Source organism: Castor canadensis, chromosome 3 (assembly GCF_047511655.1).
Source record: "Castor canadensis chromosome 3, mCasCan1.hap1v2, whole genome shotgun sequence".
NCBI lineage: Eukaryota > Metazoa > Chordata > Mammalia > Rodentia > Castoridae > Castor > Castor canadensis.
Window position 1 is genome coordinate 172,820,066 of NC_133388.1, and position 17,922 is coordinate 172,837,987.

The 17,922-nt window shown below is 33.7% G+C and overlaps 1 non-coding gene across 1 annotated transcript; it reads right to left on the reverse strand.

The window, feature by feature from the left end:
• Positions 1-17,426: 17,426 nt before the first annotated feature.
• LOC141421996 (U6 spliceosomal RNA) lies at positions 17,427-17,533 on the reverse strand. Its single transcript, XR_012446665.1, has one exon. It is a non-coding gene; the product is annotated as a U6 spliceosomal RNA (small nuclear RNA).
• Positions 17,534-17,922: the final 389 nt, after the last annotated feature.

The following is a 17,922-nucleotide window of genomic DNA, read 5'->3' on the forward strand; positions in this document are numbered from 1 at the left end:
ATTTTAAGCTTATCTTTAAAGATGTACAGAGTTTTAGGCTGGAGATATATATTAATGGTAGCGCACTTGCCTAGCATATGCAAGGTCCTGAGATCAATACTCAGCAATGACAAAAAAAAGGGCAAAAATATTGATTTAAGTAACAATGTAGTTTTCAGAACATGTCACATCTTGAAATATCTTCTTTGACATTAACATTATTGCACATATTTATTTTGAAGAAAAAATTCTTTCAGCATAATGGGAATAACCATAAAGCCAAAAGGTACAGAACCCATAAATAAATACATAAAAGCAAAATAATAAAATATGAAAATATATCTGCATCCTCATCATGGATTTATAAATCCAAATAGTCATTTTCATTATGACTAGTTTGCATAAAAGCATAAATTTTCTCTGAAACAATTAAGTTACATTAACAGAAATTTCAAAGTTGTACTTGGGTGTAATTCTTATACTGTGTCTTTCACCATTTTGAATAACCTGGAGTTAGTTTTGTTTTCATTAAGATTTATTTTGACAGATGCTTTGTCCTTAACCACAAAGACAAATTATACAAATAATAAAAAGGAACTACTGTTTCATCTCATTGCTGTTATCCCCTTTTGCCATGGTATGGTAAAAGATAGTGTACGAAAGTGGACACATAACTCCTTTTTCAAGTGAAATTCTCATAAAAATCTGAGGCATACAAATGTGGAAATAAAAAGTTTATTTCTCAGCAGTGTGTTACTCATCCTGACCAGGCATCATGTATTGTGTTCAATGTGGAGTACATAGAAAAAATAAGTAACTAAAGACCTGTAAAAATCTCATGGTGAATTAGAGGAAAGTAACATTACACTAGACCACTATCATCCTTGTCATGTTCATAGCTGGGGCATGAACACAGGTATAAGAACACAGATTCCATTAGTGGTTATATTGCTTGGAAATCAGGTGAATTGACAGTAAGAATACTCATATCTCACTGAAAATTAGCTTTGTTGCATGGGTGAAAGAACAGAAAAGCAAGCAACAGACTGTGCATGGAATTGAAGAATAGACAATGACACTTTGGATTCTTTAGAGATGCTTGTCTTAAAATGGGGTTGAATATTTTATTAGTATAATTCACTTATTTTCTTTATTAAAAGAAGACATGGATTTTTAACAATTTCATTAAGGCATAATTTAAATGCCACACAACTTACTCATTAAAAGCTGTAAAATTAAATGATGCCTAGTATACCCAAAAACACATGCAATCGCCATCACAGTTATTTTTATTTATAGTTAAAATTTTCAAAATTTAGCTAATACATAAAACACAATAATGTTCATATTTGTGATGCTTTGATGCATGCATATGCTAGGTAATATTCAAATCATAGACTACATCTCTATTTCCTGGAACACTTGTCATTTCCTTTTGCTGAAAACATTCAAAATCCTTTCTTCTGTTTGAAATACTCAGTGCATTCTCATTATCTATAGTTACCCCACTGTGCTTTCACATGCCAGGACTTCTTACTCCTCTCTAACTATAACTTAGTAGCTACTGATTAAACTTTTCCATTCCACAATGCTCCCTTCTTTTCCCAGTCTCCGGTAACCACTATTTTACTCTCAATTCTGAGATGAACCTCTTCAGTGTTAACATATGAGTGAGATCAAATAGTGTTTGTCTTTTTGCACCAGGTAGTTTCACTTAACAAATGTTTTCCAGTTCTATCCACATTATCACAAAGAATAGATTTCTTACTTTTCTATTAAATATTACAAAGTGCATATACATACACTATGGCATATATGTGCTATTATATATATTTACCATATTCTTTCTTGATTCATTTTTATAGTTTGGTCTTTTCAATCTATGAATATTGTTGTCTTTCCTAGTTTTATATCTGCTTCAATTCCTTTCATCAATACTTTATATTTTTTATTATACACATTTTTACCACTGATTTTTTTTAATGCTGCATTTCTTGGTTTCACTCGAAACAATGCATATTTTTAGCATTTTATCATAGAATTTTACTCTTGTCATTTACACAAATCACAAGGTTCTGCTTCAAGTCTTTAAGCAATTCAGCCCATGTGCAGCACAAGAATAAGCAAAAGTACTTTATATTATATATACTTTTTATCAAAGGAGATACAAAATTGTGGCTTGTAGTTTTAGACAAATATAAGAAGCTTCAAACTAGATACAAAGGGTTAACATTATTTTCAAATATATGTCTGCACTTCTGTGTTTATTTCTCTGAGATGTGAATACCAAATTCCTAAGAGATTTTATCTTTTCCCTTTCAAAGGAAAACTGACAAATTTCCTGTAAATTAGTCCCTCTCTGTTCATGTAATCATTCTACCATCTTACTGTCCCTTCCCTTAGTGCTAGATACTTGTGGCATTTTATAAAATCAGGGTGGGCCATTTATGTACCTATGAGGAACAGATCCTTTTTAAAGGTTAACTCCTCTTCTGCAAAAAACTAAACACGCTTAAATTGATGCAAATAATTGTGTTACTTTTTTTTTAATATGACTTAGCACTTTGGAGCTTTCTTTCTCTTACTCCTTGTATCTAAATACCCAGCACCACACAGTTCACTGGATTACTTTCAATGCACTTTTTGGTGACATGTCAGAGGGTGTAAGAATCAATTTGTCTGATGCTAAGAGCACTTTAAACTCTTTCTAAATAGAACACAAACACTGATTGTTTGAGAGACTTTGTTGATGCTTATGATAGATATTCTTTGTTATCATATAGGGCCAGGCAGGCAGTATTTTATACTTTCTAAAGGGTTATGAAGAGGCAATAGGAGGAATAGGGCTTTTATGCTAAGTGAAAAACAATTGTCTCCGATCATTGCTATCTATTGTTCCCTGACACCTAAATGTGTATATAGATGTTCACATTTAAAAAGAATTACCCATCCTCCACTCAATTTAGACCCAACTCTTCATTCTCTATGGGAATATTAGTGATATTTACTACCAGCAAATTTCAATTGTAATATAATCATCATTTTATGATAGTATCATTGTGTTTTTTGACATGCTCTGATTAGTTTTTATAGGTATTTTATTACAGTTATTGTAAAACAGCTTTTTAAAATTTATTTTTCAGGTAATTCATTTTTGGTGCATGGCAACACTATTGATTTGTATATTTTGTTTCCTGTAATTTTACTGAAATTATTTATTCATTCTAATGGTTTAATGATCGAGTCCTTTATGTTTTCTATATATAGGATTGTGCCAATTGTAAAAGTGGCAATTTGACTTCTTTTTTCCGAATCTGAATTACTTTTTTTTCATTCTCTTACCCAGCTGTTCTGGCTAGGAATTTTGACACTAAGCTAACAGAAATGCTGAAAGCAGGCATCCTGTTGTCTTAGAAAATTTTCAACTTTTCTCTATGTTAGTTACTGGCTTATTCTATCTTACCTTTATTATGTTGAGGTATGTTCATTCTATACTATATTTGTTCAGAGTATTTATCATAAAGGGAAATTGAATTTTATCAAATACTTTTTCTTAGACTATTGAGATACTCATTTTATTTTTGCCCTTTATATTATTGATGTAGCATATCATGTCTGTTGATTTGCATATTTTTAGGTATGCTTCTATCTTTGGGATGATTCCCACTTGGTCATGGTGAGTAATCTTTTTAATGTGCTGTAAGAGTTGACTTGATAGTATTTTATTGAGAATTATTTCATCAATGTTCATCAAAGATACTGGGCTATAGTCTTTTTTGTTGTTGCTGTTGTGTTTTGGTGTCAGGGTGATGCTGGCCTTGCAGAATGAGTTTGGAACAATTCTATCTTCTTCAATATTTTGGAATAATTTGACGGTTAACGATATCAGTTCTTTAAATGTTTGATCTTGGACTTCTCTTCAGTGGGAAGCTTTCATTACTGATTCATTCTCATTACTCTTTATTAATTATACAGGTTTTCAGTTTCTTTGTTATTTAATCTTGAAAAGACATATGTGCCCAGCAACCTGTTTGTTTCATTTAGGTTATCAAATTTGTTGATGCAGTTTTTTTATTACCTTCTATAATGCCTTTTGTATTTCTGTAGTGTCAGATTTAATATTTCCTTTTTTATCTTTCATTTCATTTATTTTGGTCTTTCTCTTTTTTTCTTAGTCTAGCTTTTCTTTGAAAAACAAAATCTTTGTTTTGTTGATGGTTTTTATTGCTTTTTTGAGTCTCTATTGTATTTATTTTTGTCATTATTTCTGTCCTACTAATTTTGTACATGGTTTGATCTTGTTTTACTAGGTCCTTGAGATACAACCATAGATTGCTTGCTGGCGATCTTTTTGCTTCTTTTTGTGTGTGGTGCTGGGGTTTGAAGTCAGGGCCTCATGGCTAGGCAGGCACTCTACCACCGGAGTCACTCTCTAGACCTGCTTATGTTTTTTGATTAGCATTGATTGACTTTAACTTCCTTATTGGTAGTCTTTACTGAATTCCATAGGTTCCAACAAGTTATGTACCTATTTTGATTTGTTTCAAGAAATTTAAATTTTTCTTCCTAGTTTATTCCTTAATCCATTGGTTCTTTAGGAGTTTTTGTTATTTAGTAACCATGTACTTTTGTGTATGGGGCCTGAGGTTTGAACTCAGGGTTTTGTGCTTGCAAAACAGGTGCTCTGCCACTTGAACCACATCTTTAGTCCATTTTGCTCTGGTAATTTTGGAGGTGGGATCTTATGAACTATTTGCTCACACTGGCCTCAAAACATGATCCTTCTGATCTCAACCTTCCCAGTAGTAGGCATGAACCACCAGTGCCCAGCTACCATGTATTTTTAGTTTCCAAAATTTTTCTTACTATTGACTTTTAATTTTATTCCATTGTGGCTGAGAATAGATGCTCAATGTTATTTCATTATTTTTTAAATTTGTTGAATTTTTTTGTGTTTTATGATCCATTCTGAAGAATGTTCCATGTACTGTTGAAAAGGATGTGTAATGCAGCTACTGGATGGATTCCTCTTAGGAATTCTGTGGATTCCTCTTAGGTCCATTTGATCTAGGGTAGAATTTAACTGCAATTTCCACTGTTGTATTGGAATCTATCCCTCCCTTTATGTCTATTAACATTTGTGCTATATATTTGTGTTTTCCAATATTACATGAACATAAAATTAGAGTTATTTCCCCTTGTGAATTGATCCCTTATTGTTACATAATGACTTTTTTTTTTTCACTTCTTTTTGTATGGCTATTTGTACTTTTTTTGACACCATTTGCATGGAATAAGTTTCTTCATCCCTCTCTTTCATTCAATATATCCTTATATATGCATTTCTTATACAGCATTTTTGGATCTTGATTTCTTTCTTTTTTTTTGTAATCTATTTAGTAACTCTATCTTTTCTTCATGGCTGAATAAAATTCAACTTGGGTCGTGGTTGTAACACATTTGTACATGAAAGCAATGCTAGGAATCTCTCTGTATAGCTATCCTTAACTCATCTAGCAAAAACACTTTGTCTTCCTTATTATGCTTATATCTTTTCTTCAACAAAATTAGAACAGGTTCTGCCTGGAAACAAGGAGAGGGAGGATGGGGGAGGGGGCAGGGAGGAGAAATGACCCAAACAATGTACGGACATGTGAATAATGAATAATAATAATAATAATAATAATAATAATAATAAAAGTTTCAATTGCAATAATAAAAAAAGAGAAAGAGTGAAAAAATACAAATAAAATTTTCTAAATTTATATTCTTATTCCTTCCCACATTTTGAATTTTTGATGTTCCATTTTATATATTTTATTTTGCTTTTCTCTTAACATATTCATGTAGGTATTTCCAATTGTTTCATTTTCAGACTTCATATTACATATATAAGTGAATTACATAAAACATTTGCAATATTAGAGCATGCTACATTTGCCTCCATAGAGCTACTCATACTGATAGGTTTCATATCTTCTAATATTTTCTTCTTACTCCTTAGTATCTCTTCAGTGTAAAGAACTCTCTAGCATTTCTTGTAGGACAGGTCTAGTGGTAGTAAATACCCTTTGCTTTGTTTGTCTGGGAATGTCTTTATCTTTCTTTTATTTCTAAATGTTAGATTTGTTGGGTGCGGCATTCTTTATTGGCATTTTTTTTCCCTTCTCCACTGTGAAAATTTCTTACACTACCTCCTGACCTGTAAGTTTTTTGTGAGAAGTCTTCTGTGAAGCAATTGAAACAACATTAGGCGCTATTTCTTTTCTGTTGTTGCTCTAATAATTCTCTTTGCCTTTAATCTTTCAGAGCTTATTTATGATGTGTGTATGTTAGGATTGGTTGAATTGAAAAATACGACAGGTGACCCTTGACCTTTTTGTACCTGGATATTTGTATACCTTTTGATGTTTGGGACATTTTCTGTTATTAAATCTGTTAATAAATTTCTTCAGTCTGTCCTCTGTTTCTCTGATAAAATAACAATTTTTTTTTATTTCTAGAAATTATTGAGTTTCCTTAGGAGCTATTTTATTTTATCTCTTTTTTCTTTACTCATTATTGTTATACTGGTGGTACATTGTGACATTTACAAAAGTTCTTACAATATATGGATTTCTGAAATCAAAAATGACATTCATTTATATTTTGTTTTTATATTTGCTAGTGTATAATAAAATTCCTTCTATTTATTTGTATAGGAGTTGAAAATTTCCAAATATAATATTTCAAAGCCAATTCCTATGACTTTAGTTTTCTTCCTTTTCAAAGAAAAATTTTGAATAAGTGTTTCCAAAATCAAAATGATTTGGGGAAGGAAATGTATCTGTCTGTATTCAAGTTCACTTATATTAATGTGATAATGTTAAAGTTTATTTATTGGCATACATCAAATTTACAGAAGGATTTTATTTTGAAATTTCCAAACATGCATGAAATATACTTTAATAAGTTTGCCTTCTCTATTATATTCTCTTGTCCCCCACTTTTTCAAACAGTGCTTAGTGGTATTCAATATACCATCTTCATGTAAATGTGTTGTGTATGTGCATATATTTATAATATATTTCTTTCATAGTCACTCCCCCAGCACCCTCTTTGTACACTGTCTAGTTGCTCCCACCAGACATTGCTCCTTTTACATAAATGTCTTATTGTTACTACAAACAATTATTATACTATTAACATTATTCTTTTAGGCATACATTCATGTGAGTTAAAATTCATAACATTTGGCTTTTTGAGCTTGGCTTATTTCATTCAACATTATGGTCTCTAGACCCATCCATATTCATGCAAATTTCATAATATTCTTCTTTTTGAATGAATTTTGTTAATATATAATAATAGTATAGGAGGATACAGTGTGATATTTACATATGTGCTTACAATTTATCTGTTGGATTTAACCTCTCCATTGTTTTCCCTCTTCCCCTGCCTTATAACAATGTCAGCGGGCTTCATTTTTCTGTTTTCATATAGGAATACAGAATACATCCTCCATATTCACTCTCATTCACTCTTTTATTATGTCCACACTGTACCTCTTGTACCTACCCCTGAAAAGAACCTATTTTACCCCTCTGTCCTTAATTATTTTAAGTGTGTAGTGACAGTCCAAGGGTGGTTCACCTTGGTACTTCAGGCCTGAATATATAGTGCTTTAATCAAATTATCCCCCCCATTACTTACTCTTTCTCTATCATTATGCTTACCTAATATCCAACAGCTTATAGTACAATACATTATATTATATTCATATTTTTTATTCTCTAAAATTTTCTTTCCCTTTTCCATAGTCCCCTCAGACAGAGTCACTAGTACAATTTTGTTGTCTCTCTCACTATACCCCCCCACACTCATATGTATATATATATATATATATATATATATATATATATATATGATCATATATGTGGTTACATATACATTTAATTTATAGGCCTAGCTTTCACATATGAGGGAAACATATGACCTCTGACTTTTTTTTAGCCTGGCTTACTTTGCTTAACATGATGTTCTCCAGTTATATCCATTTACCTGCAAACAACATAACTTCATTCTTCTTTTGTTGTGCTGGGCATACATGGTGGCATTTAGAAAAGTTCTTATAACATATCAAATATACCATGCTTGAACTTACCTGCTCCAACATTCTCCTATATCCCCCTTCTCCCTATTCCTGAATAGCTTCAACTTGTCTCATTTTTCCATTCACATACATGTATACACAGCATTTATATCATGTTCGCCCTTCTACACCCTTTCCCCACTTACCCTCCTCTCCCAACCCTCCAGAGAGAACCTCTTCTGCTCTCCTGTTATCCGATACTGTAAAATTTAAAAAACAATATTTTAGTTTGTTTAAGAGCTATTCGGGGAGTTTCCTTGTGACATTTCCAACATGTATTATAACCCAAATAAGTTTGTTTCCTCTATTTTTCTTTTTTTAGACTTTGTCTATATCTTAAGTGGTTTCAACCAGTTTAAAAATTCTATATTCATTCATAGGAAGAACATCAAACATATCACTTTCTTAACTTCCTTCTTTTACACTTTGTCTCTCATATGTGACCTCCCCTTACCATGACCTGTTTTTCATAATATTGATGTATTTGTATTTGGTGTATATTCCACATATGAGAGAAAACATGCAGCCTTTGACCTTCTGAAACTGGCTAACGTCAATTAAGATAATGTTCTCATGAAATGTTATCATTCGCTGGTAAATGGATGGAATTGGAGAACATCATTCTGAGTGAGGTTAGCCTGGCTCAAAAGACCAAAAATCGTATGTTCTCCCTCATATGTGGACATTAGATCAAGGGCAAACACAACAAGGGGATTGGACTATGAGCACATGATAAAAGCGAGAGCACACAAGGGAGGGGTGAGGATAGATAAGACACCTAAAAAACTAGCTAGCATTCGTTGCCCTTAATGCAGAGAAACTAAAGCAGATACCTTAAAGCAACTGAGGCCAATAGGAAAAGGGGACCAGGAACTAGAGAAAAGGTTAGATCAAAAAGAATTAACCTAGAAGGTAACACCCACGCACAGGAAATCAATGTGAGTCAATGCCCTGTATAGCTATCCTTATCTCAACCAGCAAAACCCCTTGTTCCTTCCTATTACTGCTTATACTCTCTCTACAACAAAATTAGAGATAAGGGCAAAATAGTTTCTGCTGGGTATTGAGGGGGGGAGCGGGAGGGGGTGGAGTGGGTGGTAAGGGAGGGGGTGGGGGCAGGGGGGAGAAATGAACCAAGCCTTGTATGCACATATGAATAATAAAAGAAAAATGAAAAAAAAAAAAAGAAAAGTCAAAAGAAGGAATCTTTAAAATATACCAATTTTAATACCTTGATTAAAAAGAAAAATAAGAGACAGACAAAAGTCTGTACTTTAAAAGAAATATTAATCTCAGAAAGTATGCAAAAGAAAGTCTTCACAGTGGCTAGTTCTTATATCACCATCATTTTAGTGTTTTTTAATGTGATCATATTCCTATGGACCTTAAAAGCTATTGATGTTGATAATAAAATTTTTGAAATACCCCAAAAAAAAAAAAAAAAGATAATGTTCTCAAAAAAAAAAAAAAAAAAAGAAACAGATGATGTTCTCCAGTTCCATCCATTTACCTGCAAATGGAAAAATTTCATTCTTCTTTATGGGTGTATAAAATTCCATTGTATATAAGGATCACATTTTCTTAATCCATTCATCAATATTGGGACATCTTGGCTGCTTCCATAGCTTAGCTGTTGTCAATAGTGCTACAATAAACATGGTTGTGCAACTGCCTTTATTGTAACATGACTTACATTCCTTTTGGTATATCCCAGGGTGTGGTATTCCTGGGTCATATGGCAATTCTGTGTTAAAGTTTTTAAGAAGCCTCCATACTGTTTTCCATAGTGGTTGTACTAATTTACATTCCCACTAGCAGTGTATGAAGGTTCCTTTCCCCCCACATTCTGGCCCACATTTGTTGTTAAAACAGCTATTTTAAATTTTGTGGTATTTTTTACATATTGATTACTGTATGAGCAGATAATGCCAAGGCACATTATTTTGACCAATAAATTGGGTCATGTTTCCCTGAAATTTCTTGGTGGTAGTTGCATATGACATTGAAGAATTAATAGGTCTTTTGTCCAGTCTTTGTTAGCTGGCTTTGTTCTGCTTCTGTTCTTTCTGAAAATCTGAGTAGACTATTTTCCCTCAGCCTATGGTCACTACCATTATTTCTAAATCAGATAGTCCCCAAATTCCAAGTATGCTATAAATCTGCAGTTGTTGTACTGTCAGCTTCAGCACTAAAGGGTGCTCCATGCTCTAATTTGTCCCAAGTTTGCTGATTATGTTTTTTCTATGGACTAAAACAGTGCTTTAAATGTGTCATCCATCTCCACAAACCTCTGCTTAGGGTTAAGGTGAGCTCAGGTGCCTGGTCATTGGCCTGTGGTTAGGCTCTAGGCTCTGATGTAACTATTAGACATCTACATCTGTTTTCTTTCTCCAAGCTGACAATAACTCAATGTTGTGCTAAATGAGGTTGGAGGAAGGATGAGGTAGGCAATTCAATGACCAGTAACATTGAAACACTAGAACATACATAAATCTCACAGCCCATAGATACAAGCATAGTACAGGAACACAGGTGATATTTAACAAAATGTATGTCTGACTGAAGCCATGGGTCTGTACTTGCCACTAGGTGGATCAAAAGGCACTGTCTGCAAACACTGGCCTTGAGTCAGGGAATCCTCCCAGGTTTTGGGGTTCACCAGCCTGGCACTGAGTTCCAATGTGATGCCATGTCTTTATTGCCCTGTCCTATTTTCCAACAGATGGAATTTTTCTCTAAGCTATGGTACCTGAGTTTGAGGGAGTGGTAATGGAGGCAGTCCTTTGGAATCTAGAAGTCCAGAGGTACATGAGCAAAGTGTCCATGCGGCTGATATGGAGGTTATAAATGGGCACAACAACATCAACTTACCCTCACCAAAGTGAACATGGCCATAGCCACTTCCAAATACCCAATTTGCCATAAGTCAAGATTAACATGGAGTCCTTGATATACTAGCATTCCCATTCCCTGTGGTGACTCGTCAGCTATTTGGTGGTAGATTATGTTGGACTGCTTTGATCATGTGAAGGGTTTTATTTGTTCTTACTTGAATAATAGACACTCTGTTATTCAGTTGTACTCAGGCTAGTTGTATAGTGATAATGATTTACCTTTCTTGCATGTAACTTTTCAGTCAAAACTACCATTCATGGACTTATAGAATATCTTGTCTGTCACCTTGGTATTCTACACAGGATTACTTCTAATCAAGGAATTAACTCCACAGAAAAACAAGCATGATAATAGACTCATGCTCATGGAAATGATTGGTCTTATTTTGTTTCTCCACATGCTGAGTAGCTGGCATGATGAAATCAAGTGGAATGGCTTTTGAAGACTCAATTACAGTGCAACCAAATTCAGGCAGAAAAATTAATGGTCCAGCCCTTTCAGGAATGTAAGTTTGGGTCACTCCATCAGGTAAAGGAAAATGACCAGTTGAGGCATTTGCTGAAGACAAAGGATATACAGAATGATCAGTGGAAATAGAAAATTTTAAATACCAGCTGTGGGCATATAGCCTGTTACAGAAAAGAATTTATTTGTCATTCATATTTCCTCTTATTTTGATAATATGCATATATGAATCAAATACCCTTGTTTTCCTTCTTCTCTTTTTCCATCATCATGCAACAAAATATGTATTAGGTTTATATTAAAGATGGAATTTATACCATCATTTCTCTTGCTTATGGGATTTTTTGAATTGTATTGAATGTATGTTGTCTGTTTTCCTAGATCTCTAGCTTGGTGAAAGCAGACATTGGGAATTCTCAGCCTTTGTAATTGATTAGGCCAATTTCTTGTCATTATATACACAGGGACATGCATATACATACATATTCATACATACATGCATACATACATACGTGTTCTTTTTGAACACTGTACTACTTCCGTTTCTATGGAGAATCCTGATGAGCTTAGATGTGTATGTGTGCACATATATCTATAGCTATGGTTTATATTATATAGAAATATCTGTATGCCTATAACTGTATTATATAAGATATATATTAACTTAACAGCACCAGTTTTACATTTCTCCTTCTCTATAACTTTCAACATTTCTACTATGATTTTGAATGTGCAGGCTATTGGTGCTAAATAAATTTAAGAAGTTTCAGCTACAACTCAGCTATGATATTTAAAATAATTTTTGTCTTGTTTTCTCTCTCATTTTCTTCTGATAATTACATCTTCTATATATTAGTACACTTACTGATGTCCCAAGTTTCTCTAAAACTATCGTTTTCCTCATTATTTTTCTCCCTGCTCACTTGCATAATGTCTGTTAATCCTCAAGTTCATTCATTCTCTTTTTTGCCCACTTAAATCTACTGTTGCATCTATCTAGAGAATATTTTATTTCTCTTATTATATTTTTTAACTTCATAGTTTCTGTTTGGATTTTTTAAAAAAGCTTTACCTATTGAGTCATATTCTTTATTTGATGGAATGCTTTCATAATATCTTTATTTAATCCTTTATTCTACCTTTCTTTTTGTTTTGTGAACATACTATTATTTCAAGAGGCTCCCTGGAAATATTTTCCTGTTAAATCTGGTATCTGAACATTGTGAAAGCCATTTTTTTTGCTTTCTGTCCATTCTAACTTATTGGTCATAGGTTTATGTTTCTTTGCATGTACAATAACTTTTTACTAGAAATTGGAAAATTTCCAGACTATGTTGTAGAAACAGTGGTTACTGGTTTCTTTAGCCCTGGGAACTTTTATTTTGACTGGATGCATTATTTTAGTGCAGTTATTACCTCTGTATACCCATCCTCTCAAGACTGTATGATGTTCCTGTCATGGAGGTGCAGGTTTGGGATCACCATACTACTTTGGGGTAACAAGAATTTTGGCAAAATTTCTCTCATTCACTTTCTCTGAACATGCTTAGATGTTAAACTTTACTAACTACTGGTTCATTGCTCTGTTGTTTACAACAGTGCTCTGAGGCATAAATTCCTGTACATAATATAATCAAATTGTGTGGTACCTTCAGACAATTGTGAGCTCAAACTTCAGGAGGAGCTCTCCCAGATGTTTAATTTTTCCTCTCCCTCCCTCCTTATCTTCTAGAAACTATCTAGGCTGTAATCTAAACTGTCTTTTGGTTAAATCTATAAATCTTTTCCCAATTCGCTTCAGTACAACTTCCATTGAATTTATTTGTGGCCTTAGGTTTAAGCGTTTTCATGATCTGTTAACAGTGAATTCATTTCCTTTGGAAAAAAATTACTTTGTTTAGTTATTTGCTTCTCTAGTACCTGCAGCCCTACTAAATCTCTGAGCCAGAATGCTGGAGCTGGGGACAGAGACAATCAAAGTTTCCTTTTAAGAGGCACCTCATTCTAGGAGCCAAAATATTGATGTAGTGGAGGAGTAACCTGAGGGGTCCCCTCTGATGGTGTAGAACTGTTATGGGAAAGGTTAGCGCTGCTACCTACTGCAGTCCTTATATCCAGTGAGAAAAAGAGTATTCAAAAGGTGAAAATGATAGCAAAGTTTATAAGAAAAGGAATATACTTTCAATTGATTGAAAGTGGGAAGTCTCTAGAGTGAACAGCAAAGTTATTGGAAATGGGAACTAGATTATTTATTGAGACAGTCTGATAGGAATTCTCAGCCCCAGGTTTATCTTCTGACTGGGATTCTATTTATTGGTCTGGATCTTTGTTTTGCTTAATTAGAGATCATCTGTGTGAAATTTCGGATGCTATGTCCAGGCTTAGATCTTTGTTTTGTTAAATTGAGCATCTTTTGTCCCAGGAACTTTGTGTGATTCCATCTTGATAGGATTTCCTCCAGTGTAAAGACAGTTTTAGGTGAATGTAGAACTTAATATCACTTGGCCTTTGTAGGGTATTTTGGAGACTGGTCACCCATGGAGTTGGGAAGTTTAATTACAATATTTCTCCTTCAGAGCCCTGTGAATTCTTCCTCTTGTGGCTACTGCTTAGGTCTTTCTGCTATTTATCAGAACAACTCCCTCAAGAGACAGAAGCAAGACTTTATGGATCCTTTTCTCTGAAATCTGTGCTGAACACTGAAACTCCATTCACTAGTTATGTTTGGTGGGAAGAAGAGACTTTTTCTTTTCCTTCCTTCCTTCTTTTCTCCCTCCCTCCCTTCCTCCCCCCTCCATTCCTCTTCCCTCTCTCCCTCCTTCCCTTCCTTTCTCCCTTCTGTCCATCCTTCCTTCTTTTCCTTTTCTTTCTTCCTCTTTTCAGTACTGTAGGTTGAACTCAGGTTCTTATGCTTGCTAGGCATGAATGCCACAACTTGAGCTACTTGCCAGACCGCTTTTGTTGATTAATTTTGAGATAGCATCTCTATGCCATGATTCTCCTATTTGTGCTTCCCTGTGCTGGTTGAGTTGATAGGCCATCCAGCCCAGCCATTGGTTAAAATAGATTTGTTATCAGCAATGATGTAGTCTGTTATCAGAAAATTTCCAAACTCTTTGTTTTCCATAAGGAAGAATCCATGACAGGACATGTGGGTGCAATGGAGTTTATTAAAAGTTAGGGAGGGTAATTATAAAAGGGGGCCTGGTGGGACTAGGTGGAAGCTGGAAGTAGAGAAAGAGAGTCTCTGTTCCAGGTGCTTTTAGAACATGCTAACCTATAGAAAAAGAAGAACCTGGTAAGTCCCAACCAATAGTTGATGAGTGGGGAGGGGCAGGGGTGGTCCTTGGGCCAGGTGAGGGCAGTTTGAGTTGTCCCTTAGCTAGAGTGTGAATCACCTACACATATTTGCAATGAAAAGAAGGCTTAGAGAAAGAGAGGAATGTTCAACCTGAAATACAGTATCAAATAGTATATGTTCTAAGTGTCCCAAATTCTAGCTTGCCTCAGGTTCTCATGAAATTTGTGCCTGGGTTGGCCTTGAACCATGATTTCTGCCTCCCAAGTAGATATATGTCTCCCAAGTAGCTAAGAATGTAGGTTTGAGCCACCATGCCTAGCCTCTGTTTTCATGAACTAATTATTCAATTTTAAAAAGATGTTGGGTAGAGATAGAAATTTTTATAAATTATAGCATAATGTGAACTTGAGTTCTGCATATCTTAACTAAATGCATTTCCTTTGCATTTTATCTCATAATTTATAGGACAAAGACAATATTGTATAAAACAAAGAGTATTTCAGTTACTAGAAAAGTCTCTGCTAGCATATAGTATTTTGGCATGCTTCTTGTTTTTATTTTTAATATGCCTTTTTTGCTTTAAACAATATTATTTTATTAACAAAATATGAGTTCAAGTTGAGCAGTTGATTACTGAAATCACCTTTTGCTCCATTCTACATAGTTATATGCTGCATTTGTTATTTCTAAAGGTACATGACTCAACCTAGTCAAAATTAATGAAAACAATCTAGCAATTATTCTTACAGATGTATCAGTAACAAGCAGCTAGTCATAAAAAGGTTAAAAATGCAAAGAAAGAAAAATTCAAGAATTCTTAGCTTTTTCCTTTGCAACATGAAATAAAAACACATAGCTAAAAATGTCACCAAAACTTTAAGGGAAAAGATTAATAATAAAAGCATTTTGCATCTAGCATATTCGTCTTTTGCATACTAAGACAAGGTGTTTTTTTGTTGTGTGCAATTTTTATAGTGCATATTAGTTGCACAGGAAGGTTTCATTGTGACATTTACGTGTGTTTAGAATATATCTTAATTAGATTCACTCCCCCCATCATTCTCCTTCATCCCTATGCCTCTTGTTTTAGAGCAATGTCAAGGAGTTTCATTGCTCTATTTTCATATGCATATACAAAACACATCCACCATATTTGCTGTCTTTCACCCTTTCCATTTACTCTCCCCCTCCACTTGTCCCCGCCCACAAATAAGATCTGTTTTATCTCCCTGTCCTTCTATTGTTAAGAGTGTATTGAAGCTGGGATGTAGCTCAGTGGTAGAGTGCTTGCTCAGCACTTGAAAGGCCCTGGGTTCAATCCCCTGCACAGAAAAAAACAAAAAAAAACAAAGAGTGTATTGATTGTTCAAGGGATTTTGGTTTGATATATCACATACGCATATATTGTACTTTAATCAGATTAAAACCCTCTATTGCTTACAGTTCCTCTATCACCCTGCTTCCCTATTATTCAACAGCTTCAATGCATTTTCATTATAACATCTTCATATACACATACAATGCATTTCAATATTATTCACTCTCTTTTCCTCTCATGCCTCCCCATAGTCTCCTCGGACATACCCATTATCACAATTGCATTTTGTCTCTCCATATACATGTGTGTATATATATGTATATATATAAATATATTCATATGCATATATATATACATATGCATATAAGACCATTTATGAATTTATGTAAACACTTATCTACTAGCTCTAGCTTCCACATATGGGAAAAATCATGAGACCTTTGTCTTTCTGACCCTGGGTTACTTTGCTTGGCATGATCATCTCCAATTCCATCCATTTACCAGCGAAGAAAGTAATTTCTTTGTTTAAAGTAAATTCTTCTTTATGGTTGAGTAATACTACACAATGTATATATACCACACATTCTTAATTCATTCATCAGTTCTGGGGCATATGGGCTCTTTCCAAAGCTTGGTGATTGTGAATAGTACTGCTAAGTGAAAGTGTTTCTTAAAAATATACATGCATAAGACTAATAGATGTACAAGACTAATATGAAACCCCAAATAATAGATGCTTCAACAACAGATGTTCATTTTTGGAATACATTATACAAATCACTATTAAAAAGCATTAGTTAAAAAAATTGGTTCTTTCTATAAACATGTAACAGGATATGCAAATGTTAAATTCACTTCTTAAATTGTTGAAAGTATTTTATAGCAATATTAATAGAAAATAAAAGATTATACCAGATTATCTGATATAGACAAATGTTAGGAAAAATTAAGCAATTTCGTATGTGATGGGCCAGTGGAGTGGCTGAAGTGGTAGAACGCCGGCCTCATAATTTCATACATGGAATGGGAAGAGAATAAGGAGGTATTATTTGTAATCATAATTAGAATAAATATAAAGTATACTCATACTTACTGGTAATTACCTAATACTCCATATCCTTATAGGAAAATGCAGTAAATTAGCAAAAGAAAAAGGCAAACTAAGGAAGAAGCACAAAATATGGTAAATTTAAGATAATAATGCCATAAAAATAAATGTAAATGGCTTAAATACACTTTTTAAAGTATATAGTCATTTTAGGTTTCTTATTTCTTTGTTTCTTATTTCATTAGGTAGTTCTGAAAAGTTAAAGTTCTTGAAAAGTTAAAATTTTTTTTTTTTTTTGGAATGCTTCACGAATTTGTGTGTCATCCTTGTTCAGGGGCCGTGCTAATCTTCTCTGTATGGTTCCAATTTTAGTATATGTGCTTCCAAAGCAAGCACAAGATTTTAATCTTAATATCAAAAAGTTCTAGGCAAAAAAAATATGTAGATATAAACATGAGATCCCAGGTTCTCCTTTCAAAGTGAAAACTGAAATGGATGGAGGAATATAAAATTAGAAAACCATTTTTGTGTTGAAAACCAAGAAATAATAGTAATTCACAATGTCATGGTTATAACTTCAAGATGTAGGTCAGAAGAGACATTACTCATAGAAAATCCTGCAAGTTGACACAGAACTCACCTTAAAAGAGCAAAGTGATATCACAATAAGTAATCAAATAGGATATGACCAAACTCCCTAAAAAACAGAAAAACTGATTTGTTAGGTCATGGTCTGGAAGTAAAAGTGGATGAGATTCTTCTGGGTGTGTGTGGGGGTGCACAAT